This window comes from Oncorhynchus mykiss, chromosome 14, assembly GCF_057628025.1.
Source record: "Oncorhynchus mykiss isolate SJ-2025 chromosome 14, ASM5762802v1, whole genome shotgun sequence".
Lineage (NCBI taxonomy): Eukaryota > Metazoa > Chordata > Actinopteri > Salmoniformes > Salmonidae > Oncorhynchus > Oncorhynchus mykiss.
The window spans coordinates 30,437,501-30,465,260 of record NC_143035.1 but is presented as its reverse complement, the minus strand read 5'-3'; the positions used below and the strand labels follow the sequence as shown (position 1 = coordinate 30,465,260).

The 27,760-nt window shown below is 37.3% G+C and overlaps 1 protein-coding gene across 2 annotated transcripts in view; it reads right to left on the bottom strand.

Moving 5' to 3' along the window:
* LOC110487769 (SH3 domain and tetratricopeptide repeat-containing protein 2) overlaps positions 1-27,760 on the bottom strand; it is a 60,455-nt gene that overhangs the window by 31,687 nt on the left and 1,008 nt on the right. The window lies entirely within an intron of this gene.

The window sequence follows — 27,760 nt, the reverse complement described above, 5'->3', positions numbered from 1 at the left end:
GTTTATTCCCTCCTCTTGTTGTTTATTCCCTGCTCTTATTGTTTATTCCCTGTTCTTATTGTTTATTCCCTCCTCTTATTGTTTATTCCCTCCTCTTGTTGTTTATTCCCTCCTCTTATTGTTTATTCCCTGTTCTTATTGTTTATTCCCTCCTCTTATTGTTTATTCCCTCCTCTTGTTGTTTATTCCCTGTTCTTATTGTTTATTCCCTGTTCTTATTGTTTGTTCCCTCCTCTTATTGTTTATTCCCTGCTCTTATTGTTTATTCCCTGCTCCTATTGTTTATTCCCTGTTCTTATTGTTTATTCCCTGCTCTTATTGTTTATTCCCTGTTCTTGTTGTTTATTCCCTGCTCTTGTTGTTTATTCCCTCCTCTTATTGTTTATTCCCTGCTCTTATTGTTTATTCCCTTCTCTTATTGTTTATTCCCTCCTCTTATTGTTTTTTCCTGCTCTTATTGTTTATTTCCTCCTCTTGTTGTTTATTCCCTCCTCTTGTTGTTTATTCCCTGCTCTTATTGTTTATTCCCTGTTCTTATTGTTTATTCCCTCCTCTTATTGTTTATTCCCTCCTCTTGTTGTTTATTCCCTCCTCTTATTGTTTATTCCCTGTTCTTATTGTTTATTCCCTCCTCTTATTGTTTATTCCCTCCTCTTATTGTTTATTCCCTCCTCTTATTGTTTATTCCCTGCTCTTATTGTTTATTCCCTGCTCTTATTGTTTATTCTCTGCTCTTATTGTTTATTCCCTGTTCTTATTGTTTATTCCCTGTTCATATTGTTTATTCCCTCCTCTTATTGTTTATTCCCTGTTCATATTGCTTATTCCCTCCTCTGATTGTTTATTCTCTGCTCTTATTGTTTATTCCCTGTTCTTATTGTTTATTCCCTGTTCATATTGTTTATTCCCCCCTCTTATTGTTTATTCCCTCCTCTTATTGTTTATTCCCTGCTCTTATTGTTTATTCCCTCCTCTTATTGTTTATTCCCTCCTCTTATTGTTTATTCCCTGCTCTTATTGTTTATTCCCTGCTCTTATTGTTTATTCCCTGCTCTTATTGTTTATTCCCTGTTCTTATTGTTTATTCACTGTTCATATTGTTTATTTCCTCCTCTTATTGTTTATTCCCTCCTCTTACTGTTTATTCCCTGCTCTTATTGTTTATTCCCTGCTCTTACTGTTTATTCCCTCCTCTTATTGTTTATTCCCTCCTCTTATTGTTTATTCCCTCCTCTTATTGTTTATTCCCTGCTCTTATTGTTTATTCCCTGTACATATTGTTTATTCCCTCCTCTTATTGTTTATTCCCTCCTCTTATTGTTTATTCCCTCCTCTTATTGTTTATTCCCCCCTCTTATTGTTTATTCCCTCCTCTTATTGTTTATTCCCTGTTCTTATTGTTTATTCCCTCCTCTTATTGTTTATTCCCTGTTCTTATTGTTTATTCCCTGTTCTTATTGTTTATTCCCTGTTCTTATTGTTTATTCCCTCCTCTTGTTGTTTATTCCCTACTCTTATTGTTTATTCCCTCCTCTTGTTGTTTATTCCCTGCTCTTATTTTTTATACATGGCTCTTATTGTTTATTCCCTGCTCTTGTTGTTTATTCCCTCCTCTTATTGTTTATTCCCTCCTCTTATTGTTTATTCCCTCCTATTGTTGATTATTCCCTCCTATTGTTGATTATTCCCTCCTCTTATTGTTTATTCCCTGTTCTTATTGTTTATTCCCTGCTCTTATTGTTTATTCCCTCCTCTTGTTGTTTATTCCCTCCTCTTGTTGTTTATTCCCTCCTCTTGTTGTTTATTGCCTGCTCTTATTGTTTATTCCCTCCTCTTATTGTTTATTCCCTCCTCTTATTGTTTATTCCCTCCTCTTATTGTTTATTCCCTCCTCTTATTGTTTATTCCCTGTTCTTATTGTTTATTCCCTGCTCTTATTGTTTATTCCCTGCTCTTGTTGTTTATTCCCTCCTCTTCTTGTTTATTCCCTCCTCTTATTGTTTATTCCCTCCTCTTGTTGTTTATTCCCTGTTCTTATTGTTTATTCCCTCCTCTTATTGTTTATTCCCTCCTCTTATTGTTTATTCCCTGTTCTTATTGTTTATTCCCTTCTCTTATTGTTTATTCCCTGTTCTTATTGTTTATTCCCTGCTCTTATTGTTTATTTCCTCCTCTTGTTGTTTATTCCCTCCTCTTATTGTTTATTCCCTCCTCTTGTTGTTTATTCCCTGTTCTTATTGTTTATTCCCTCCTCTTGTTGTTTATTCCCTGTTCCTATTGTTTATTCCCTGCTCTTGTTGTTTATTCCCTGTTCTTATTGTTTATTCCCTCCTCTTATTGTTTATTCCCTGCTCTTATAGTTTATTTCCTCCTCTTGTTGTTTATTCCCTCCTCTTGTTGTTTATTCCCTGCTCTTATTGTTTATTCCCTCCTCATATTGTTTATTCCCTGAGCTTATTGTTTATTCCCTTCTCTTATTGTTTATTCCCTGCTCTTATTGTTTATTCCCTGTTCTTATTGTTTATTCCCTGCTCTTATTGTTTATTCCCTGTTCTTATTGTTTATTCCCTCCTCTTATTGTTTATTCCCTGCTCTTATTGTTTATTCCCTGTTCTTATTGTTTATTCCCTCCTCTTATTGTTTATTCCCTCCTCTTGTTGTTTATTCCCTGCTCTTATTGTTTATTCCCTGTTCTTATTGTTTATTCCCTCCTCTTATTGTTTATTCCCTCCTCTTGTTGTTTATTCCCTCCTCTTATTGTTTATTCCCTGTTCTTATTGTTTATTCCCTCCTCTTATTGTTTATTCCCTCCTCTTGTTGTTTATTCCCTGTTCTTATTGTTTATTCCCTGTTCTTGTTGTTTATTCCCTCCTCTTATTGTTTATTCCCTGCTCTTATTGTTTATTCCCTGCTCCTATTGTTTATTCCCTGTTCTTATTGTTTATTCCCTGCTCTTATTGTTTATTCCCTGTTCTTGTTGTTTATTCCCTCCTCTTGTTGTTTATTCCCTCCTCTTATTGTTTATTCCCTCCTCTTATTGTTTATTCCCTGCTCTTATTGTTTATTCCCTGCTCTTATTGTTTATTCTCTGCTCTTATTGTTTATTCCCTGTTCTTATTGTTTATTCCCTGTTCATATTGTTTATTCCCTCCTCTTATTGTTTATTCCCTGTTCATATTGCTTATTCCCTCCTCTGATTGTTTATTCTCTGCTCTTATTGTTTATTCCCTGTTCTTATTGTTTATTCCCTGTTCATATTGTTTATTCCCCCCTCTTATTGTTTATTCCCTCCTCTTATTGTTTATTCCCTGCTCTTATTGTTTATTCCCCCCTCTTATTGTTTATTCCCTCCTCTTATTGTTTATTCCCTGCTCTTATTGTTTATTCCCTGCTCTTATTGTTTATTCCCTGCTCTTATTGTTTATTCCCTGTTCTTATTGTTTATTCACTGTTCATATTGTTTATTTCCTCCTCTTATTGTTTATTCCCTGCTCTTATTGTTTATTCCCTGCTCTTATTGTTTATTCCCTCCTCTTATTGTTTATTCCCTCCTCTTATTGTTTATTCCCTCCTCTTATTGTTTAGTCCCTCCTCTTATTGTTTATTCCCTCCTCTTATTGTTTATTCCCTCCTCTTATTGTTTATTCCCTGCTCTTATTGTTTATTCCCTGCTCTTATTGTTTATTCCCTGTTCTTATTGTTTATTCCCTGTTCTTATTGTTTATTCCCTGCTCTTGTTGTTTATTCCCTGCTCTTATTGTTTATTCCCTGCTCTTATTGTTTATTCCCTGTTCATATTGTTTATTCCCTGCTCTTGTTGTTTATTCCCTGCTCTTATTGTTTATTCCCTGCTCTTGTTGTTTATTCCCTCCTCTTGTTGTTTATTCCCTCCTCTTATTGTTTATTCCCTCCTCTTATTGTTTATTCCCTTCTCTTATTGTTTATTCCCTGCTCTTATTGTTTATTCCCTCCTCTTATTGTTTATTCCCTCCTCTTATTGTTTATTCCCTGCTCTTATTGTTTATTTCCTCCTCTTGTTGTTTATTCCCTCCTCTTATTGTTTATTCCCTCCTCTTATTGTTTATTCCCTGCTCTTATTGTTTATTCCCTGTTCTTATTGTTTATTCCCTCCTCTTATTGTTTATTCCCTCCTCTTGTTGTTTATTCCCTGCTCTTATTGTTTATTCCCTGTTCTTATTGTTTATTCCCTCCTCTTATTGTTTATTCCCTCCTCTTGTTGTTTATTCCCTCCTCTTATTGTTTATTCCCTGTTCTTATTGTTTATTCCCTCCTCTTATTGTTTATTCCCTCCTCTTGTTGTTTATTCCCTGTTCTTATTGTTTATTCCCTGTTCTTATTGTTTGTTCCCTCCTCTTATTGTTTATTCCCTGCTCTTATTGTTTATTCCCTGCTCCTATTGTTTATTCCCTGTTCTTATTGTTTATTCCCTGCTCTTATTGTTTATTCCCTGTTCTTGTTGTTTATTCCCTGCTCTTGTTGTTTATTCCCTCCTCTTATTGTTTATTCCCTGCTCTTATTGTTTATTCCCTTCTCTTATTGTTTATTCCCTCCTCTTATTGTTTTTTCCTGCTCTTATTGTTTATTTCCTCCTCTTGTTGTTTATTCCCTCCTCTTGTTGTTTATTCCCTGCTCTTATTGTTTATTCCCTGTTCTTATTGTTTATTCCCTCCTCTTATTGTTTATTCCCTCCTCTTGTTGTTTATTCCCTCCTCTTATTGTTTATTCCCTGTTCTTATTGTTTATTCCCTCCTCTTATTGTTTATTCCCTCCTCTTATTGTTTATTCCCTCCTCTTATTGTTTATTCCCTGCTCTTATTGTTTATTCCCTGCTCTTATTGTTTATTCTCTGCTCTTATTGTTTATTCCCTGTTCTTATTGTTTATTCCCTGTTCATATTGTTTATTCCCTCCTCTTATTGTTTATTCCCTGTTCATATTGCTTATTCCCTCCTCTGATTGTTTATTCTCTGCTCTTATTGTTTATTCCCTGTTCTTATTGTTTATTCCCTGTTCATATTGTTTATTCCCCCCTCTTATTGTTTATTCCCTCCTCTTATTGTTTATTCCCTGCTCTTATTGTTTATTCCCCCCTCTTATTGTTTATTCCCTCCTCTTATTGTTTATTCCCTGCTCTTATTGTGTATTCCCTGCTCTTATTGTTTATTCCCTGCTCTTATTGTTTATTCCCTGTTCTTATTGTTTATTCACTGTTCATATTGTTTATTTCCTCCTCTTATTGTTTATTCCCTCCTCTTACTGTTTATTCCCTGCTCTTATTGTTTATTCCCTGCTCTTACTGTTTATTCCCTCCTCTTATTGTTTATTCCCTCCTCTTATTGTTTATTCCCTCCTCTTATTGTTTATTCCCTGCTCTTATTGTTTATTCCCTGTTCATATTGTTTATTCCCTCCTCTTATTGTTTATTCCCTCCTCTTATTGTTTATTCCCTCCTCTTATTGTTTATTCCCCCCTCTTATTGTTTATTCCCTCCTCTTATTGTTTATTCCCTGTTCTTATTGTTTATTCCCTCCTCTTATTGTTTATTCCCTGTTCTTATTGTTTATTCCCTGTTCTTATTGTTTATTCCCTGTTCTTATTGTTTATTCCCTCCTCTTGTTGTTTATTCCCTACTCTTATTGTTTATTCCCTCCTCTTGTTGTTTATTCCCTGCTCTTATTTTTTATACATGGCTCTTATTGTTTATTCCCTGCTCTTGTTGTTTATTCCCTCCTCTTATTGTTTATTCCCTCCTCTTATTGTTTATTCCCTCCTATTGTTGATTATTCCCTCCTATTGTTGATTATTCCCTCCTCTTATTGTTTATTCCCTGTTCTTATTGTTTATTCCCTGCTCTTATTGTTTATTCCCTCCTCTTGTTGTTTATTCCCTCCTCTTGTTGTTTATTCCCTCCTCTTGTTGTTTATTCCCTCCTCTTGTTGTTTATTGCCTGCTCTTATTGTTTATTCCCTCCTCTTATTGTTTATTCCCTCCTCTTATTGTTTATTCCCTCCTCTTATTGTTTATTCCCTCCTCTTATTGTTTATTCCCTCCTCTTATTGTTTATTCCCTGTTCTTATTGTTTATTCCCTGTTCTTATTGTTTATTCCCTGCTCTTATTGTTTATTCCCTGCTCTTGTTGTTTATTCCCTCCTCTTCTTGTTTATTCCCTCCTCTTATTGTTTATTCCCTCCTCTTGTTGTTTATTCCCTGTTCTTATTGTTTATTCCCTCCTCTTATTGTTTATTCCCTCCTCTTATTGTTTATTCCCTGTTCTTATTGTTTATTCCCTTCTCTTATTGTTTATTCCCTGTTCTTATTGTTTATTCCCTGCTCTTATTGTTTATTTCCTCCTCTTGTTGTTTATTCCCTCCTCTTATTGTTTATTCCCTCCTCTTGTTGTTTATTCCCTGTTCTTATTGTTTATTCCCTCCTCTTGTTGTTTATTCCCTGTTCCTATTGTTTATTCCCTGCTCTTGTTGTTTATTCCCTGTTCTTATTGTTTATTCCCTCCTCTTATTGTTTATTCCCTGCTCTTATAGTTTATTTCCTCCTCTTGTTGTTTATTCCCTCCTCTTGTTGTTTATTCCCTGCTCTTATTGTTTATTCCCTCCTCATATTGTTTATTCCCTGAGCTTATTGTTTATTCCCTTCTCTTATTGTTTATTCCCTCCTCTTATTGTTTATTCCCTGCTCTTATTGTTTATTTCCTCCTCTTGTTTTTTATTCCCTCCTCTTGTTGTTTATTCCCTGCTCTTATTGTTTATTCCCTGTTCTTATTGTTTATTCCCTGCTCTTATTGTTTATTCCCTGTTCTTATTGTTTATTCCCTCCTCTTATTGTTTATTCCCTGCTCTTATTGTTTATTCCCTGTTCTTATTGTTTATTCCCTCCTCTTATTGTTTATTCCCTCCTCTTGTTGTTTATTCCCTGCTCTTATTGTTTATTCCCTGTTCTTATTGTTTATTCCCTCCTCTTATTGTTTATTCCCTCCTCTTGTTGTTTATTCCCTCCTCTTATTGTTTATTCCCTGTTCTTATTGTTTATTCCCTCCTCTTATTGTTTATTCCCTCCTCTTGTTGTTTATTCCCTGTTCTTATTGTTTATTCCCTGTTCTTGTTGTTTATTCCCTCCTCTTATTGTTTATTCCCTGCTCTTATTGTTTATTCCCTGCTCCTATTGTTTATTCCCTGTTCTTATTGTTTATTCCCTGCTCTTATTGTTTATTCCCTGTTCTTGTTGTTTATTCCCTCCTCTTGTTGTTTATTCCCTCCTCTTATTGTTTATTCCCTCCTCTTATTGTTTATTCCCTGCTCTTATTGTTTATTCCCTGCTCTTATTGTTTATTCTCTGCTCTTATTGTTTATTCCCTGTTCTTATTGTTTATTCCCTGTTCATATTGTTTATTCCCTCCTCTTATTGTTTATTCCCTGTTCATATTGCTTATTCCCTCCTCTGATTGTTTATTCTCTGCTCTTATTGTTTATTCCCTGTTCTTATTGTTTATTCCCTGTTCATATTGTTTATTCCCCCCTCTTATTGTTTATTCCCTCCTCTTATTGTTTATTCCCTGCTCTTATTGTTTATTCCCCCCTCTTATTGTTTATTCCCTCCTCTTATTGTTTATTCCCTGCTCTTATTGTTTATTCCCTGCTCTTATTGTTTATTCCCTGCTCTTATTGTTTATTCCCTGTTCTTATTGTTTATTCACTGTTCATATTGTTTATTTCCTCCTCTTATTGTTTATTCCCTCCTCTTACTGTTTATTCCCTGCTCTTATTGTTTATTCCCTGCTCTTATTGTTTATTCCCTCCTCTTATTGTTTATTCCCTCCTCTTATTGTTTATTCCCTCCTCTTATTGTTTATTCCCTGCTCTTATTGTTTATTCCCTGTTCATATTGTTTATTCCCTCCTCTTATTGTTTATTCCCTCCTCTTATTGTTTATTCCCTCCTCTTATTGTTTATTCCCCCCTCTTATTGTTTATTCCCTCCTCTTATTGTTTATTCCCTGTTCTTATTGTTTATTCCCTCCTCTTATTGTTTATTCCCTGTTCTTATTGTTTATTCCCTGTTCTTATTGTTTATTCCCTGTTCTTATTGTTTATTCCCTCCTCTTGTTGTTTATTCCCTACTCTTATTGTTTATTCCCTCCTCTTGTTGTTTATTCCCTGCTCTTATTTTTTATACATGGCTCTTATTGTTTATTCCCTGCTCTTGTTGTTTATTCCCTCCTCTTATTGTTTATTCCCTCCTCTTATTGTTTATTCCCTCCTATTGTTGATTATTCCCTCCTATTGTTGATTATTCCCTCCTCTTATTGTTTATTCCCTGTTCTTATTGTTTATTCCCTGCTCTTATTGTTTATTCCCTCCTCTTGTTGTTTATTCCCTCCTCTTGTTGTTTATTCCCTCCTCTTGTTGTTTATTCCCTCCTCTTGTTGTTTATTGCCTGCTCTTATTGTTTATTCCCTCCTCTTATTGTTTATTCCCTCCTCTTATTGTTTATTCCCTCCTCTTATTGTTTATTCCCTCCTCTTATTGTTTATTCCCTGTTCTTATTGTTTATTCCCTGTTCTTATTGTTTATTCCCTGCTCTTATTGTTTATTCCCTGCTCTTGTTGTTTATTCCCTCCTCTTCTTGTTTATTCCCTCCTCTTATTGTTTATTCCCTCCTCTTGTTGTTTATTCCCTGTTCTTATTGTTTATTCCCTCCTCTTATTGTTTATTCCCTCCTCTTATTGTTTATTCCCTGTTCTTATTGTTTATTCCCTTCTCTTATTGTTTATTCCCTGTTCTTATTGTTTATTCCCTGCTCTTATTGTTTATTTCCTCCTCTTGTTGTTTATTCCCTCCTCTTATTGTTTATTCCCTCCTCTTGTTGTTTATTCCCTGTTCTTATTGTTTATTCCCTCCTCTTGTTGTTTATTCCCTGTTCCTATTGTTTATTCCCTGCTCTTGTTGTTTATTCCCTGTTCTTATTGTTTATTCCCTCCTCTTATTGTTTATTCCCTGCTCTTATAGTTTATTTCCTCCTCTTGTTGTTTATTCCCTCCTCTTGTTGTTTATTCCCTGCTCTTATTGTTTATTCCCTCCTCATATTGTTTATTCCCTGAGCTTATTGTTTATTCCCTTCTCTTATTGTTTATTCCCTCCTCTTATTGTTTATTCCCTGCTCTTATTGTTTATTTCCTCCTCTTGTTTTTTATTCCCTCCTCTTGTTGTTTATTCCCTGCTCTTATTGTTTATTCCCTGTTCTTATTGTTTATTCCCTGCTCTTATTGTTTATTCCCTGTTCTTATTGTTTATTCCCTCCTCTTATTGTTTATTCCCTGCTCTTATTGTTTATTCCCTGTTCTTATTGTTTATTCCCTCCTCTTATTGTTTATTCCCTCCTCTTGTTGTTTATTCCCTGCTCTTATTGTTTATTCCCTGTTCTTATTGTTTATTCCCTCCTCTTATTGTTTATTCCCTCCTCTTGTTGTTTATTCCCTCCTCTTATTGTTTATTCCCTGTTCTTATTGTTTATTCCCTCCTCTTATTGTTTATTCCCTCCTCTTGTTGTTTATTCCCTGTTCTTATTGTTTATTCCCTGTTCTTGTTGTTTATTCCCTCCTCTTATTGTTTATTCCCTGCTCTTATTGTTTATTCCCTGCTCCTATTGTTTATTCCCTGTTCTTATTGTTTATTCCCTGCTCTTATTGTTTATTCCCTGTTCTTGTTGTTTATTCCCTCCTCTTGTTGTTTATTCCCTCCTCTTGTTGTTTATTCCCTGCTCTTATTGTTTATTCCCTGTTCTTATTGTTTATTCCCTCCTCTTATTGTTTATTCCCTCCTCTTGTTGTTTATTCCCTCCTCTTATTGTTTATTCCCTGTTCTTATTGTTTATTCCCTCCTCTTATTGTTTATTCCCTCCTCTTATTGTTTATTCCCTCCTCTTATTGTTTATTCCCTGCTCTTATTGTTTATTCCCTGCTCTTATTGTTTATTCTCTGCTCTTATTGTTTATTCCCTGTTCTTATTGTTTATTCCCTGTTCATATTGTTTATTCCCTCCTCTTATTGTTTATTCCCTGTTCATATTGCTTATTCCCTCCTCTGATTGTTTATTCTCTGCTCTTATTGTTTATTCCCTGTTCATATTGTTTATTCCCCCCTCTTATTGTTTATTCCCTCCTCTTATTGTTTATTCCCTGCTCTTATTGTTTATTCCCTGCTCTTATTGTTTATTCCCTGCTCTTATTGTTTATTCCCTCCTCTTATTGTTTATTCCCTCCTCTTATTGTTTATTCCCCCCTCTTATTGTTTATTCCCTCCTCTTATTGTTTATTCCCTGTTCTTATTGTTTATTCCCTCCTCTTATTGTTTATTCCCTGTTCTTATTGTTTATTCCCTGTTCTTATTGTTTATTCCCTGTTCTTATTGTTTATTCCCTCCTCTTGTTGTTTATTCCCTACTCTTATTGTTTATTCCCTCCTCTTGTTGTTTATTCCCTGCTCTTATTGTTTATACATGGCTCTTATTGTTTATTCCCTGCTCTTGTTGTTTATTCCCTGTTCTTATTGTTTATTCCCTGTTCTTATTGTTTATTCCCTGTTCTTATTGTTTATTCCCTGTTCTTATTGTTTATTCCCTGCTCTTATTGTTTATTCCCTCCTCTTGTTGTTTATTCCCTCCTCTTGTTGTTTATTCCCTCCTATTGTTGATTATTCCCTCCTATTGTTGATTATTCCCTCCTCTTATTGTTTATTCCCTGTTCTTATTGTTTATTCCCTGCTCTTATTGTTTATTCCCTCCTCTTGTTGTTTATTCCCTCCTCTTGTTGTTTATTGCCTGCTCTTATTGTTTATTCTCTCCTCTTGTTGTTTATTCCCTCCTCTTGTTGTTTATTCCCTCCTCTTGTTGTTTATTCCCTCCTCTTGTTGTTTATTGCCTGCTCTTATTGTTTATTCCCTCCTCTTATTGTTTACTCCCTCCTCTTATTGTTTATTCCCTCCTCTTATTGTTTATTCCCTCCTCATATTGTTTATTCCCTCCTCTTATTGTTTATTCCCTCCTCTTATTGTTTATTCCCTGTTCTTATTGTTTATTCCCTGTTCTTATTGTTTATTCCCTGCTCTTATTGTTTATTCCCTGCTCTTATTGTTTATTCCCTCCTCTTGTTGTTTATTCCCTGCTCTTATTGTTTATTCCCTCCTCTTATTGTTTATTCCCTCCTCTTATTGTTTATTCTAAGCTCTTATTGTTTATTCCCTCCTCTTGTTGTTTATTCCCTGCTCTTATTGTTTATTCCCTGCTCTTATTGTTTATTCCCTGCTCTTGTTGTTTATTCCCTCCTCTTGTTGTTTATTCCCTCCTCTTGTTGTTTATTCCCTCCTCTTGTTGTTTATTCCCTCCTCTTGTTGTTTATTCCCTGCTCTTATTGTTTATTCCCTTCTCTTATTGTTTATTCCCTGCTCTTATTGTTTATTCCCTCCTCTTGTTGTTTATTCCCTCCTCTTGTTGTTTATTCCCTGCTCTTATTGTTTATTCCCTGTTCTTATTGTTTATTCCCTCCTCTTGTTGTTTATTCCCTCCTCTTGTTGTTTATTCCCTTCTCTTGTTGTTTATTCCCTCCTCTTGTTGTTTAGTCCCTCCTCTTGTTGTTTATTTCCTCCTCTTGTTGTTTATTTCCTCCTCTTGTTGTTTATTCCCTCCTCTTGTTGTTTATTCCCTCCTCTTGTTGTTTATTCCCTCCTCTTGTTGTTTATTCCCTGCTCTTATTGTTTATTCCCTGCTCTTATTGTTTAGTCCCTGCTCTTATTGTTTATTCCCCCCTCTTATTGTTTATTCCCTCCTCTTGTTGTTTATTCCCTGCTCTTATTGTTTATTCCCTGTTCTTATTGTTTATTCCCTGCTCTTATTGTTTATTCCCTGTTCTTATTGTTTATTCCCTCCTCTTATTGTTTATTCCCTGCTCTTATTGTTTATTCCCTGTTCTTATTGTTTATTCCCTCCTCTTATTGTTTATTCCCTCCTCTTGTTGTTTATTCCCTGCTCTTATTGTTTATTCCCTGTTCTTATTGTTTATTCCCTCCTCTTATTGTTTATTCCCTCCTCTTGTTGTTTATTCCCTCCTCTTATTGTTTATTCCCTGTTCTTATTGTTTATTCCCTCCTCTTATTGTTTATTCCCTCCTCTTGTTGTTTATTCCCTGTTCTTATTGTTTATTCCCTGTTCTTGTTGTTTATTCCCTCCTCTTATTGTTTATTCCCTGCTCTTATTGTTTATTCCCTGCTCCTATTGTTTATTCCCTGTTCTTATTGTTTATTCCCTGCTCTTATTGTTTATTCCCTGTTCTTGTTGTTTATTCCCTCCTCTTGTTGTTTATTCCCTCCTCTTGTTGTTTATTCCCTGCTCTTATTGTTTATTCCCTGTTCTTATTGTTTATTCCCTCCTCTTATTGTTTATTCCCTCCTCTTGTTGTTTATTCCCTCCTCTTATTGTTTATTCCCTGTTCTTATTGTTTATTCCCTCCTCTTATTGTTTATTCCCTCCTCTTATTGTTTATTCCCTCCTCTTATTGTTTATTCCCTGCTCTTATTGTTTATTCCCTGCTCTTATTGTTTATTCTCTGCTCTTATTGTTTATTCCCTGTTCTTATTGTTTATTCCCTGTTCATATTGTTTATTCGCTCCTCTTATTGTTTATTCCCTGTTCATATTGCTTATTCCCTCCTCTGATTGTTTATTCTCTGCTCTAATTGTTTATTCCCTGTTCTTATTGTTTATTCCCTGTTCATATTGTTTATTCCCCCCTCTTATTGTTTATTCCCTCCTCTTATTGTTTATTCCCTGCTCTTATTGTTTATTCCCCCCTCTTATTGTTTATTCCCTCCTCTTATTGTTTATTCCCTGCTCTTATTGTTTATTCCCTGCTCTTATTGTTTATTCCCTGCTCTTATTGTTTATTCCTTGTTCTTATTGTTTATTCCCTGTTCATATTGTTTATTTCCTCCTCTTATTGTTTATTCCCTCCTCTTACTGTTTATTCCCTGCTCTTATTGTTTATTCCCTGCTCTTATTGTTTATTCCCTCCTCTTATTGTTTATTCCCTCCTCTTATTGTTTATTCCCCCCTCTTATTGTTTATTCCCTCCTCTTATTGTTTATTCCCTGTTCTTATTGTTTATTCCCTCCTCTTATTGTTTATTCCCTGTTCTTATTGTTTATTCCCTGTTCTTATTGTTTATTCCCTGTTCTTATTGTTTATTCCCTCCTCTTGTTGTTTATTCCCTACTCTTATTGTTTATTCCCTCCTCTTGTTGTTTATTCCCTGCTCTTATTGTTTATACATGGCTCTTATTGTTTATTCCCTGCTCTTGTTGTTTATTCCCTGTTCTTATTGTTTATTCCCTGTTCTTATTGTTTATTCCCTGTTCTTATTGTTTATTCCCTGTTCTTATTGTTTATTCCCTGCTCTTATTGTTTATTCCCTCCTCTTGTTGTTTATTCCCTCCTCTTGTTGTTTATTCCCTCCTATTGTTGATTATTCCCTCCTATTGTTGATTATTCCCTCCTCTCATTGTTTATTCCCTGTTCTTATTGTTTATTCCCTGCTCTTATTGTTTATTCCCTCCTCTTGTTGTTTATTCCCTCCTCTTGTTGTTTATTGCCTGCTCTTATTGTTTATTCCCTCCTCTTGTTGTTTATTCCCTCCTCTTGTTGTTTATTCCCTCCTCTTGTTGTTTATTCCCTCCTCTTGTTGTTTATTGCCTGCTCTTATTGTTTATTCCCTCCTCTTATTGTTTATTCCCTCCTCTTATTGTTTATTCCCTCCTCTTATTGTTTATTCCCTCCTCTTATTGTTTATTCCCTCCTCTTATTGTTTATTCCCTCCTCTTATTGTTTATTCCCTGTTCTTATTGTTTATTCCCTGTTCTTATTGTTTATTCCCTGCTCTTATTGTTTATTCCCTCCTCTTGTTGTTTATTCCCTCCTCTTGTTGTTTATTCCCTCCTATTGTTGATTATTCCCTCCTATTGTTGATTATTCCCTCCTCTTATTGTTTATTCCCTGTTCTTATTGTTTATTCCCTGCTCTTATTGTTTATTCCCTCCTCTTGTTGTTTATTCCCTCCTCTTGTTGTTTATTGCCTGCTCTTATTGTTTATTCTCTCCTCTTGTTGTTTATTCCCTCCTCTTGTTGTTTATTCCCTCCTCTTGTTGTTTATTCCCTCCTCTTGTTGTTTATTGCCTGCTCTTATTGTTTATTCCCTCCTCTTATTGTTTACTCCCTCCTCTTATTGTTTATTCCCTCCTCTTATTGTTTATTCCCTCCTCATATTGTTTATTCCCTCCTCTTATTGTTTATTCCCTCCTCTTATTGTTTATTCCCTGTTCTTATTGTTTATTCCCTGTTCTTATTGTTTATTCCCTGCTCTTATTGTTTATTCCCTGCTCTTATTGTTTATTCCCTCCTCTTGTTGTTTATTCCCTGCTCTTATTGTTTATTCACTCCTCTTATTGTTTATTCCCTCCTCTTATTGTTTATTCTAAGCTCTTATTGTTTATTCCCTCCTCTTGTTGTTTATTCCCTGCTCTTATTGTTTATTCCCTGCTCTTATTGTTTATTCCCTGCTCTTGTTGTTTATTCCCTCCTCTTGTTGTTTATTCCCTCCTCTTGTTGTTTATTCCCTCCTCTTGTTGTTTATTCCCTCCTCTTGTTGTTTATTCCCTGCTCTTATTGTTTATTCCCTTCTCTTATTGTTTATTCCCTGCTCTTATTGTTTATTCCCTCCTCTTGTTGTTTATTCCCTCCTCTTGTTGTTTATTCCCTGCTCTTATTGTTTATTCCCTGTTCTTATTGTTTATTCCCTCCTCTTGTTGTTTATTCCCTCCTCTTGTTGTTTATTCCCTTCTCTTGTTGTTTATTCCCTCCTCTTGTTGTTTAGTCCCTCCTCTTGTTGTTTATTTCCTCCTCTTGTTGTTTATTTCCTCCTCTTGTTGTTTATTCCCTCCTCTTGTTGTTTATTCCCTCCTCTTGTTGTTTATTCCCTCCTCTTGTTGTTTATTCCCTGCTCTTATTGTTTATTCCCTGCTCTTATTGTTTAGTCCCTGCTCTTATTGTTTATTCCCCCCTCTTATTGTTTATTCCCTCCTCTTGTTGTTTATTCCCTGCTCTTATTGTTTATTCCCTGTTCTTATTGTTTATTCCCTGCTCTTATTGTTTATTCCCTGTTCTTATTGTTTATTCCCTCCTCTTATTGTTTATTCCCTGCTCTTATTGTTTATTCCCTGTTCTTATTGTTTATTCCCTCCTCTTATTGTTTATTCCCTCCTCTTGTTGTTTATTCCCTGCTCTTATTGTTTATTCCCTGTTCTTATTGTTTATTCCCTCCTCTTATTGTTTATTCCCTCCTCTTGTTGTTTATTCCCTCCTCTTATTGTTTATTCCCTGTTCTTATTGTTTATTCCCTCCTCTTATTGTTTATTCCCTCCTCTTGTTGTTTATTCCCTGTTCTTATTGTTTATTCCCTGTTCTTGTTGTTTATTCCCTCCTCTTATTGTTTATTCCCTGCTCTTATTGTTTATTCCCTGCTCCTATTGTTTATTCCCTGTTCTTATTGTTTATTCCCTGCTCTTATTGTTTATTCCCTGTTCTTGTTGTTTATTCCCTCCTCTTGTTGTTTATTCCCTCCTCTTGTTGTTTATTCCCTGCTCTTATTGTTTATTCCCTGTTCTTATTGTTTATTCCCTCCTCTTATTGTTTATTCCCTCCTCTTGTTGTTTATTCCCTCCTCTTATTGTTTATTCCCTGTTCTTATTGTTTATTCCCTCCTCTTATTGTTTATTCCCTCCTCTTATTGTTTATTCCCTCCTCTTATTGTTTATTCCCTCCTCTTATTGTTTATTCCCTGCTCTTATTGTTTATTCCCTGCTCTTATTGTTTATTCTCTGCTCTTATTGTTTATTCCCTGTTCTTATTGTTTATTCCCTGTTCATATTGTTTATTCGCTCCTCTTATTGTTTATTCCCTGTTCATATTGCTTATTCCCTCCTCTGATTGTTTATTCTCTGCTCTAATTGTTTATTCCCTGTTCTTATTGTTTATTCCCTGTTCATATTGTTTATTCCCCCCTCTTATTGTTTATTCCCTCCTCTTATTGTTTATTCCCTGCTCTTATTGTTTATTCCCCCCTCTTATTGTTTATTCCCTCCTCTTATTGTTTATTCCCTGCTCTTATTGTTTATTCCCTGCTCTTATTGTTTATTCCCTGCTCTTATTGTTTATTCCTTGTTCTTATTGTTTATTCCCTGTTCATATTGTTTATTTCCTCCTCTTATTGTTTATTCCCTCCTCTTACTGTTTATTCCCTGCTCTTATTGTTTATTCCCTGCTCTTATTGTTTATTCCCTCCTCTTATTGTTTATTCCCTCCTCTTATTGTTTATTCCCCCCTCTTATTGTTTATTCCCTCCTCTTATTGTTTATTCCCTGTTCTTATTGTTTATTCCCTCCTCTTATTGTTTATTCCCTGTTCTTATTGTTTATTCCCTGTTCTTATTGTTTATTCCCTGTTCTTATTGTTTATTCCCTCCTCTTGTTGTTTATTCCCTACTCTTATTGTTTATTCCCTCCTCTTGTTGTTTATTCCCTGCTCTTATTGTTTATACATGGCTCTTATTGTTTATTCCCTGCTCTTGTTGTTTATTCCCTGTTCTTATTGTTTATTCCCTGTTCTTATTGTTTATTCCCTGTTCTTATTGTTTATTCCCTGTTCTTATTGTTTATTCCCTGCTCTTATTGTTTATTCCCTCCTCTTGTTGTTTATTCCCTCCTCTTGTTGTTTATTCCCTCCTATTGTTGATTATTCCCTCCTATTGTTGATTATTCCCTCCTCTCATTGTTTATTCCCTGTTCTTATTGTTTATTCCCTGCTCTTATTGTTTATTCCCTCCTCTTGTTGTTTATTCCCTCCTCTTGTTGTTTATTGCCTGCTCTTATTGTTTATTCCCTCCTCTTGTTGTTTATTCCCTCCTCTTGTTGTTTATTCCCTCCTCTTGTTGTTTATTCCCTCCTCTTGTTGTTTATTGCCTGCTCTTATTGTTTATTCCCTCCTCTTATTGTTTATTCCCTCCTCTTATTGTTTATTCCCTCCTCTTATTGTTTATTCCCTCCTCATATTGTTTATTCCCTCCTCTTATTGTTTATTCCCTCCTCTTATTGTTTATTCCCTGTTCTTATTGTTTATTCCCTGTTCTTATTGTTTATTCCCTGCTCTTATTGTTTATTCCCTGCTCTTATTGTTTATTCCCTCCTCTTGTTGTTTATTCCCTGCTCTTATTGTTTATTCCCTCCTCTTATTGTTTATTCCCTCCTCTTATTGTTTATTCTAAGCTCTTATTGTTTATTCCCTCCTCTTGTTGTTTATTCCCTGCTCTTATTGTTTATTCCCTGCTCTTATTGTTTATTCCCTGCTCTTGTTGTTTATTCCCTCCTCTTGTTGTTTATTCCCTGTTCTTATTGTTTATTCCCTGTTCTTATTGTTTATTCCCTCCTCTTGTTGTTTATTCCCTCCTCTTGTTGTTTATTCCCTCCTCTTGTTGTTTATTCCCTGCTCTTATTGTTTATTCCCTGCTCTTATTGTTTATTCCCTGTTCTTATTGTTTATTCCCTCCTCTTGTTGTTTATTCCCTCCTCTTGTTGTTTATTCCCTCCTCTTGTTGTTTATTCCCTCCTCTTGTTGTTTATTCCCTGCTCTTATTGTTTATTCCCTTCTCTTATTGTTTATTCCCTGCTCTTATTGTTTATTCCCTCCTCTTGTTGTTTATTCCCTCCTCTTGTTGTTTATTCCCTGCTCTTATTGTTTATTCCCTGTTCTTATTGTTTATTCCCTCCTCTTGTTGTTTATTCCCTCCTCTTGTTGTTTATTCCCTCCTCTTGTTGTTTATTCCCTCCTCTTGTTGTTTAGTCCCTCCTCTTGTTGTTTATTTCCTCCTCTTGTTGTTTATTTCCTCCTCTTGTTGTTTATTCCCTCCTCTTGTTGTTTATTCCCTCCTCTTGTTGTTTATTCCCTCCTCTTGTTGTTTATTCCCTGCTCTTATTGTTTATTCCCTGCTCTTATTGTTTAGTCCCTGCTCTTATTGTTTATTCCCCCCTCTTATTGTTTATTCCCTCCTCTTGTTGTTTATTCCCTGCTCTTATTGTTTATTCCCTGTTCTTATTGTTTAGTCCCTCCTCTTATTGTTTATTCCCTGCTCTTGTTGTTTATTCCCTGTTCTTATTGTTTAGCCCCTCCTCTTATTGTTTATTCCCTGCTCTTGTTGCTTATTCCCTGTTCATATTGTTTATTCCCTGCTCTTACATGGTGTGTTGATAAACTCAAGCCAGCAGTATTAACTAAAAAGCAGGCCCTAATTTGCATTTAAAAAACAAACTCAAAACTAAATCTAGCAAAAAGAAAACTGATCAATGAATGCTTGCCTTGGACTATTAGCATGGCAGCCATTAGCGGCCGAAATTCTACACAAAACCAGTGGTGGAAAAAGTACCCAATTGTCATACTTGTGTAAAAGTATAAGTACCTTAATAGAAAGTTACTCAAGTAAAAGTGAAAGTCACCCAGTAAAATACTACTTGAGTAAAAGCCTAAAAGTATTTGGTTTTAAATATAAGTATAATATAAGAATAAAAGGTATAAAAGGTTAATTTAATTTCTAAAATATACTTAAGTATCAAAAGTAGAAGTAAAAGTATAAATAATTTCAAATTCCTTATATGAAGCAAAGTGGACGGCACCATGTTCTTGTTTTTATTTACGGATAGTTAGGGGACAAGTCCAACACTCAGACATTATTTACGGATAGTCAGGGGACAAGTCCAACACTCAGACATTATTTACGGATAGCCAGGGGACAAGTCCAACACTCAGACATTATTTACGGATAGTCAGGGGACAAGTCCAACACTCAGACATTATTTACAGATAGTCATGGGACAAGTCCAACACTCAGACATTATTTACGGATAGCCAGGGGACAAGTCCAACACTCAGACATTATTTACAGATAGTCAGGGGACAAGTCCAACACTCAGACATTATTTACGGATAGTCAGGGGACAAGTCCAAAACTCAGACATTATTTACGGATAGTCAGGAGACAAGTCCAACACTCAGACATTATTTACGGATAGTCAGGGGACAAGTCCAACACTCAGACATTATTTACGGATAGCCAGGGGACAAGTCCAACACTCAGACATTATTTACAAAAGATGCATTTGTGTTTAGTGAGTCCGCCAGACCAGAGGCAGTAGGGATGACCACGTCTTCTCCTGATAAGTGCGTGAATTTGACAATTTTCTTGTTCGGCTAAGCATTCAAAATGTATCGAGTACTTTGGGTTGTCAGGGGACAGCATATGGAGTAAAAAGCAGAATATTTTCTTTAGGAATGTAGTGAAGTAAAAGTAAAAGTTGTCAAAAATATATATAGTAAAGATACCCCAAAATCAACTCAAGTAGTACTTTAAAGTACTTTACACCACTGCAAAAAAACACATGTTCTTGTTAAGTGAATTCCTTTTCTGTCTCACCTGTCTGAGTTCATGAAGGACCAATATAGAGGCGAGGCGCCCGCAAACGCTCCTGTTTTTACACTTGACCACAGAGTGATCTATAGGGCAGTCAGCCACGAACACTCCTGTTTTTACACTTGACCACAGAGTGATCTATAGGGCACTCAGCCACGAATGCTCCTGTTTTTACACTTGACCACAGAGTGATCTATAGGGCACTCAGACACGAACACTCCTGTTTTTACACTTGACCACAGAGTGATCTATAGGGCACTCAGCCACGAACGCTCCTGTTTTTACACTTGACCACAGAGTGATCTATAGGGCACTCAGCCACGAACACTCCTGTTTTTACACTTGACCACAGAGTGATCTATAGGGCACTCAGCCACGAACACTCCTGTTTTTACACTTGACCACAGAGTGATCTATAGGGCACTCAGCCACGAACGCTCCTGTTTTTACACTTGACCACAGAGTGATCTATAGGGCAGTCAGCCACGAATGCTCCTGTTTTTACACTTGACCACAGAGTGATCTATAGGGCACTCAGCCACGAACGCTCCTGTTTTTACACTTGACCACAGAGTGATCTATAGGGCAGTCAGCCACGAATACTCCTGTTTTTACACTTGACCACAGAGTGATCTATAGGGCACTCAGCCACGAACGCTCCTGTTTTTACACTTGACCACAGAGTGATCTATAGGGCAGTCAGCCACGAATACTCCTGTTTTTACACTTGACCACAGAGTGATCTATAGGGCAGTCAGCCACGAATACTCCTGTTTTTACACTTGACCACAGAGTGATCTATAGGGCACTCAGCCACGAACACTCCTGTTTTTACACTTGACCACAGAGTGATCTATAGGGCACTCAGCCACGAACACTCCTGTTTTTACACTTGACCACAGAGTGATCTATAGGGCAGTAAGCCACGGACGCTCCTGTTTTTACACTTGACCACAGAGTGATCTATTGGGCACTCAGCCACGAACACTCCTGTTTTTACACTTGACCACAGAGTGATCTATAGGGCACTCAGCCATGAACACTCCTGTTTTTACACTTGACCACAGAGTGATCTATAGGGCAGTCAGCCACGAACGCTCCTGTTTTTACACTTGACCACAGAGTGATCTATAGGGCAGTCAGCCACGAACGCTCCTGTGTTTACACTTGACCACAGAGTGATCTATAGGGCAGTCAGCCACGAACACTCCTGTTTTTACACTTGACCACAGAGTGATCTATAGGGCAGTCAGCCACGAACACTCCTGTTTTTACACTTGACCACAGAGTGATCTATAGGGCACTCAGCCACGAACACTCCTGTTTTTACACTTGACCACAGAGTGATCTATAGGGCAGTCAGCCACGAACACTCCTGTTTTTACACTTGACCACAGAGTGATCTATAGGGCACTCAGCCACGAACACTCCTGTTTTTACACTTGACCACAGAGTGATCTATAGGACACTCAGCCACGAACACTCCTGTTTTTACACTTGACCACAGAGTGATCTATAGGGCACTCAGCCACGAACACTCCTGTTTTTACACTTGACCACAGAGTGATCTATAGGGCAGTCAGCCACGAACGCTCCTGTTTTTACACTTGACCACAGAGTGATCTATAGGGCACTCAGCCACGAACACTCCTGTTTTTACACTTGACCACAGAGTGATCTATAGGGCACTCAGCCACGAACACTCCTGTTTTTACACTTGACCACAGAGTGATCTATAGGGCACTCAGCCACGAACACTCCTGTTTTTACACTTGACCACAGAGTGATCTATAGGGCACTCAGCCACGAACGCTCCTGTTTTTACACTTGACCACAGAGTGATCTATAGGGCACTCAGCCACGAACACTCCTGTTTTTACACTTGACCACAGAGTGATCTATAGGGCAGTCAGCCACGGACGCTCCTGTTTTTACACTTGACCACAGAGTGATCTATTGGGCACTCAGCCACGAACACTCCTGTTTTTACACTTGACCACAGAGTGATCTATAGGGCACTCAGCCACGAACACTCCTGTTTTTACACTTGACCACAGAGTGATCTATAGGGCACTCAGCCACGAACGCTCCTGTTTTTACACTTGACCACAGAGTGATCTATAGGGCAGTCAGCCACGAATACTCCTGTTTTTACACTTGACCACAGAGTGATCTATAGGGCAGTCAGCCACGAACGCTCCTGTTTTTACACTTGACCACAGAGTGATCTATAGGGCAGTCAGCCACGAACGCTCCTGTTTTTACACTTGACCACAGAGTGATCTATAGGGCAGTCAGCCACGAACACTCCTGTTTTTACACTTGACCACAGAGTGATCTATAGGGCACTCAGCCACGAACGCTCCTGTTTTTACACTTGACCACAGAGTGATCTATAGGGCAGTCAGCCACGAACACTCCTGTTTTTACACTTGACCACAGAGTGATCTATAGGGCACTCAGCCACGAACACTCCTGTTTTTACACTTGACCACAGAGTGATCTATAGGACACTCAGCCACGAACACTCCTGTTTTTACACTTGACCACAGAGTGATCTATAGGGCACTCAGCCACGAACACTCCTGTTTTTACACTTGACCACAGAGTGATCTATAGGGCAGTCAGCCACGAACGCTCCTGTTTTTACACTTGACCACAGAGTGATCTATAGGGCACTCAGCCACGAACACTCCTGTTTTTACACTTGACCACAGAGTGATCTATAGGGCACTCAGCCACGAACACTCCTGTTTTTACACTTGACCACAGAGTGATCTATAGGGCACTCAGCCACGAACACTCCTGTTTTTACACTTGACCACAGAGTGATCTATAGGGCACTCAGCCACGAACGCTCCTGTTTTTACACTTGACCACAGAGTGATCTATAGGGCACTCAGCCACGAACACTCCTGTTTTTACACTTGACCACAGAGTGATCTATAGGGCACTCAGCCACGAACACTCCTGTTTTTACACTTGACCACAGAGTGATCTATTGGGCACTCAGCCACGAACGCTCCTGTTTTTACACTTGACCACAGAGTGATCTATAGGGCAGTCAGCCACGAACACTCCTGTTTTTACACTTGACCACAGAGTGATCTATAGGGCAGTCAGCCACGGACGCTCCTGTTTTTACACTTGACCACAGAGTGATCTATTGGGCACTCAGCCACGAACACTCCTGTTTTTACACTTGACCACAGAGTGATCTATAGGGCACTCAGCCACGAACACTCCTGTTTTTACACTTGACCACAGAGTGATCTATAGGGCACTCAGCCACGAACGCTCCTGTTTTTACACTTGACCACAGAGTGATCTATAGGGCAGTCAGCCACGAATACTCCTGTTTTTACACTTGACCACAGAGTGATCTATAGGGCACTCAGCCACGAACGCTCCTGTTTTTACACTTGACCACAGAGTGATCTATAGGGCAGTCAGCCACGAACGCTCCTGTTTTTACACTTGACCACAGAGTGATCTATTGGGCACTCAGCCACGAACACTCCTGTTTTTACACTTGACCACAGAGTGATCTATAGGGCACTCAGCCACGAACGCTCCTGTTTTTACACTTGACCACAGAGTGATCTATAGGGCACTCAGCCACGAATGCTCCTGTTTTTACACTTGACCATAGAGTGATCTATAGGGCACTCAGCCACGAACGCTCCTGTTTTTACACTTGACCACAGAGTGATCTATAGGGCACTCAGCCACGAACGCTCCTGTTTTTACACTTGACCACAGAGTGATCTATAGGGCACTCAGCCACGAACACTCCTGTTTTTACACTTGACCACAGAGTGATCTATAGGGCACTCAGCCACGAACGCTCCTGTTTTTACACTTGACCACAGAGTGATCTATAGGGCAGTCAGCCACGGACGCTCCTGTTTTTACACTTGACCACAGAGTGATCTATTGGGCACTCAGCCACGAACACTCCTGTTTTTACACTTGACCACAGAGTGATCTATAGGGCACTCAGCCACGAACACTCCTGTTTTTACACTTGACCACAGAGTGATCTATAGGGCAGTCAGCCACGAACGCTCCTGTTTTTACACTTGACCACAGAGTGATCTATTGGGCACTCAGCCACGAACACTCCTGTTTTTACACTTGACCACAGAGTGATCTATAGGGCAGTCAGCCACGAACGCTCCTGTTTTTACACTTGACCACAAAGTGATCTATAGGGCAGTCAGCCACGAATGCTCCTGTTTTTACACTTGACCACAGAGTGATCTATAGGGCACTCAGACACGAACGCTCCTGTTTTTACACTTGACCACAGAGTGATCTATAGGACACTCAGCCACGAACACTCCTGTTTTTACACTTGACCACAGAGTGATCTATAGGGCACTCAGCCACGAACGCCCAGTACGGCAGCACAATTTTTAAAGTTCACTTTTGGTATTTAATCTAAACGGTTGTCTTCGGACAAATGGGATTCACAAGTTCTGCACGTGGAGATATGGTTGAGTGGGTAACATTCCAAACTAATTTGCTATCTTAATGTCCCACAAGTCAGGGGTTCAAATTACAGCTTGTCCCACTTTCACTCCTTCTCTGTGTCCTCATGTTTCCAATCCGTGTAAATAAAGCATATAAGATATAATGGTGGAATTCCACACAGAAAAAGCTGGAATTCCTATTCAGACTTGAGATCAGTTGACTTAACATGGACTTATGTCAAAGAATGTTCATATTTTATTGACTCAAGTCTATGTTCAGTCTGTATATCTCAAGTCTGAATAGGGAACCATGTGCTCAGTGTAACAAGAGTGGTTCAACACAACAGTTAAGACTGAAGACTGGCTGAGTCAGTGTTTTAACAAGCAGGAGATCCAGGTACAAATCAATGTTGTACATGTTACATAACCCTAAACATTTTGAATGTAACATCATTTATCATCTCACAATGAGCCTGGCAACTGTTGTAGTAATGAGTAATAATAGCGAGTGCTCTGTAATGAGTGGTAGTAATGAGTAGTAATAGTGAGTACTATGTAATGAGTAGTAATAGTGAGTACTATGTAATGAGTGGTAGTAATGAGTACTATGTAATGAGTGGTAGTAATGAGTAGTAATAGTGAGTACTATGTAATGAGTAGTAATAGTGAGTACTATGTAATGAGTGGTAGTAATGAGTAGTAATAGTGAGTACTATGTAATGAGTGGTAGTAATGAGTAGTAATAGTGAGTACTATGTAATGAGTGGTACTAATGAGTACTATGTAATGAGTGGTAGTAATGAGTGCTATGTAATGAGTGGTAGTAATGAGTGCTATGTAATGAGTGGTAGTAATGAGTAGTAATAGTGAGTACTATGTAATGAGTGGTAGTAATGAGTAGTAATAGTGAGTACTATGTAATGAGTGGTAGTAATGAGTAGTAATAGTGAGTACTATGTAATGAGTGGTAGTAATGAGTAGTAATAGTGAGTACTATGTAATGAGTGGTAGTAGTGAGTGCTATGTAATGAGTGGTAGTAATGAGTAGTAATAGTGAGTACTATGTAATGAGTGGTAGTAATGAGTAGTAATAGTGAGTACTATGTAATGAGTGGTAGTAATGAGTAGTAATAGTGAGTACTATGTAATGAGTGGTAGTAATGAGTAGTAATAGTGAGTACTATGTAATGAGTGGTAGTAATGAGTGCTATGTAATGAGTAGTAATAGTGAGTACTATGTAATGAGTGGTAGTAATGAGTAGTAATAGTGAGTACTATGTAATGAGTGGTAGTAATGAGTAGTAATACTGAGTACTATGTAATGAGTAGTAATAGTGAGTACTATGTAATGAGTGGTAGTAATGAGTACTATGTAATGAGTGGTAGTAATCAGTACTATGTAATGAGTGGTAGTAATGAGTACTATGTAATGAGTGGTAGTAATGAGTAGTAATAGTGAGTACTATGTAATGAGTGGTAGTAATAGTGAGTACTATGTAATGAGTGGTAGTAATGAGTACTATGTAATGAGTGGTAGTAATGAGTAGTAATAGTGAGTACTATGTAATGAGTGGTAGTAATGAGTACTATGTAATGAGTAGTAATAGTGAGTACTATGTAATGAGTGGTAGTAATGAGTAGTAATAGTGAGTACTATGTAATGAGTGGTAGTAATGAGTACTATGTAATGAGTAGTAATAGTGAGTACTATGTAATGAGTGGTAGTAATGAGTGGTAGTAATGAGTACTATGTAATGAGTGGTAGTAATGAGTACTATGTAATGAGTAGTAATAGTGAGTACTATGTAATGAGTGGTAGTAATGAGTGCTATGTAATGAGTGGTAGTAATGAGTAGTAATAGTGAGTACTATGTAATGAGTGGTAGTAATGAGTACTATGTAATGAGTGGTAGTAATGAGTACTATGTAATGAGTACTATGTAATGAGTGGTAGTAATGAGTAGTAATAGTGAGTACTATGTAGTGAGTGGTAGTAATGAGTACTATTGCCTATCCTAGGGAAAGTATCACATTCCCAGTGTCCTCTTTAGACATATTTCAGAAAAGTTGGACAAATATGAGCTCTGTCTATTAATCTCAATACATTTATAAAATGTGTCACTTGAAATGAATGTATCAAAATATTATTGTAATTTGATGCTGACTTTTACATTTCCTGAAACCCCAGAAAGGTGTTTTCACAACTCTCTCTTGAAATCACTCGTATTACCAGAGTGTACCTTGAGATTAATTGAAATGTCTGCCACAGTAGTGTTTCAGAGTACTTTCATTCTGTTTTAAAAGACATTCTACTGTATCTATCAAAACACATTGGGTTCACATTCTAACAGATCTTAGCTTAGGTGAGCTACTTCTCATGGTTTCAGTAGACAATCAGGTGTTCAAATCAAATCAAATGTTATTGGTCCATACACATATTTAACAGATGTTATTGGTCCATACACATATTTAGCAGATGTTATTGGTCCTAGCTCCAACAGTGCAGCAGTATCTAACTAAATGCTTGTGTTCCTAGCTCCAACAGCACACTAGTATGTTTTGAGTCTTTCTATTTTAACAGAAACAAGCATTATAAACCCAACTCAAATAGCCACTTCTCTCTCCGTCTCTCTGTCATCCATTTTTTGTTCATGTTAAAGTGAAGAAAAGGAGGATGAGGATGGTACTTCTCTAGAAACTACACTGGTCAACGGGTGTGTCCCAAATGGCAACTGTGCACTCTGTAGTGCACTACGTTTCACCACAGCCTTATGGGCCTTGGTCAAAAGAAGTGCACTTCATAGGGTACCACTTGGGATGAAACCCTGTGTCCTGATTGAATGGGAGGGATTATTGTGTGTCAGACAGCTGTAAACAGCCTGAAGGCGTGTCGGGTCAGAACCTCTTAGAGGAGAAACAGCACTGTTTCCAGACACTGACAGACACATTACAGATCAATCTAACAGAGCAGAATGAGTCCCAAATGGAACCCTATTCCCTATTTAGTTCACTACTTTTGACCAGAGCCCAATATGGTCAAAAATCCTATCAGAAGCCCTATCAGAAGCCCTATCGGAAGCCCTATCAGAAGCCCTATCAGAAACCCTATCAGAAACCCTATCAAAAGCCCTATCAGAAGCCCTATCAAAAACCCTATCAGAAGCCCTATCAAAAATCCTATCAGAAGCCATATCAGAAGCCCTATCAGAAGCCCTATCAAAAATCATATCAGAAGCCCTATCAGAAGCCCTATCAGAAGCCCTATCAGAAGCCCTATCAGAAACCCTATCAAAAGCCCTATCAGAAGCCCTATCAAAAACCCTATCAGAAGCCCTATCAGAAATCCTATCAGAAGCCATATCAGAAGCCCTATCAGAAGCCCTATCAAAAATCATATCAGAAGCCCTATCAGAAGCCCTATCAGAAGCCCTATCAAAAATCCTATCAGAAGCCCTATCAGAAGCCCTATCAGAAGAGCAAAACATGTGGAAATGACATGGGCAACAGTCTAACAGAGAATATATATATCAATATCTTCATCATCACATCACAGACTGGATCATATTGGTTATATTAATGGAACAAATTAGTCATCTGATTCTAATGTAGCCTTCTGTACCAGTCAAAAGTAGAATAATAGTGAAGACATCAAAATGATAAAATAACACATATGGAATTGAAAAAAAAAGAGATTATTCAA